Below are 1,915 nucleotides of genomic sequence, written 5' to 3' on the forward strand. Positions count from 1 at the left end.
GTTTCAGTGAGTTGAAACACAATCTCTGCTCAGAGAAGAAATGACTTGGAAAACACAGAATCTGTCAAGCTCACTTTCTCCATACTTCAAATGAGTGTCTGTTGTCATTCACAGTCTGCATGCCAACCACCTATGAACAGGAGGGGGGCATTTTTCTGTTTGTTTGGGTTTTTTTACACCGCAGTCCTTGCAAATAAAGATGCTTAAAAATTTGGATTCACTTTGTTCACAGCGTTTGCTTTCTCTCAAGGAAAGCACACCACACACCCACACATCTCACTTCTTTGGCATTTCATATGAGCTGTTGGTAAGGTGGCCAAACGCCAGGTGGTGGCTGGAGATCTCCTGGGAATACAGCTGATCTCCAGGTGACGTAGATCAGTCCCCCTGGAAAAAAATGGCTGCTTTGGAAGGTGGACTCTACAACATCGTACCCTGCTGAGGTCCCTCCCCTCACCAAGCCCCGTCCTCCTCAGGGTCCACCCCACAAAACCTCCAGATATTTCCCAACCCTGAGTAGGCAACCCTAGCTGTTGGCACGCATTCATACAGAGTTGTTGGACATTATATTTGTCTTGGCTTTTTGATTTAATTCATTGGGATCTTACCATTCCTCTCAATCCTAGCAGGAAGCCATTCTAGGAAAGAAAGGGATGAGTAGTTCACAGCAAAGAGCCAGCCTCTGGTCGTCACAAGGACACCGCTGCCATTTTAAAACCATGGTGGAATTAAAGCCTCTGGATGAAGCAAGGCCCTCTCTCCCACGCTGCATGTGGGCGCAGTGACTCATGTCTGACACAAACACTGGCCAAACACCTCTATACAAATCCAGCTTCCACTGGCAATCAGAAACACAGGCTCTACTTCAACTTCATGCAGAGAAGGTGGTTTTCCCTGTGCAAGGAATCAGTGGCAAAATTACGTACAGACATATGCACCCTTCAGAGCTCTGGTGGAAGCACCTTTTGTTTTAGGGCAGAAATACATTTGATGAGGCTAAAGCATGTTTTTCAATTTTGTGTTCCCTTGCAATGATCAAGGTTGTGGACCCCCAGGTAGGCCCTGAGATCTCCTGGAATTTCAACTGATCTCCAGATTATAGAGATCCTGCCCCTTGAAAAAACATGGTCATTTTGGAGGGTGGACTCCATGGCAATATACTTTGCTGAGGTCTCTTCCTGCCCCAAGATCCTTCCCTTCCTTCCCATGATCCACCTCCAAATCTCCAGGCATTTCCCAGCCTACCACTGGCAACCCTAGCAATGCTAATGTAGGGAGAAGAGGGCAAATGCAAGGGAGAGTCCGCATATGGAAGAAATCCTTCTGTTCCGCCCTCAGTTTGAGTTCTCTGCCTCTGGACTGGGTTTTACTGTTTCTTCTCACCCCCTCCCCAACTAGTTCTGAGAACTGAATTAAGCCTGGCCTGGGGGCAGTACTACATGGCAGACTGAAACTTCTTCTGCCCCAGGATCAGCGGCAAACTGGCACATCTGTGATTGCCAACGTCACATACCCTGAGTTTCTATTCAGCCTATGCCATAGTGAGGTATTGTGTATTTCCATAGTGTGTGTTTGGGGGGTATTTGTGAATTTTCTGCATTGTGCTGGTTGTTGGACAACATGACCCTGAAGATCCCTTCAGATTCTATGGCCGAATCTGCATTTGCATTTTAAAATCATTTTCGTGCTGCTGTGATGCCGTCTTTCTCTATGCTCGTTTGAATGTTGTTTGGAGAAGATTCTTTTAAAGCAGTGTGGAGGTGCAATGACCGTGGAGCTGCCCCAAAGAATGATAAACATATGTGGACATGCAAAAGTATGCTGGCACTCTTGAGGTGTGAAAATGACACCAAATGTAGACAGCTTTTTTGAAGACGGAGTCAAAAGGCTGGGACACTGGTGGGAAAGACAAATG

The sequence above is a fragment of the Gekko japonicus genome, unplaced genomic scaffold, assembly GCF_001447785.1.
Source record: "Gekko japonicus isolate JY-2015 unplaced genomic scaffold, Gekko_japonicus_V1.1 scaffold1414, whole genome shotgun sequence".
NCBI classification, from domain to species: domain Eukaryota; kingdom Metazoa; phylum Chordata; class Lepidosauria; order Squamata; family Gekkonidae; genus Gekko; species Gekko japonicus.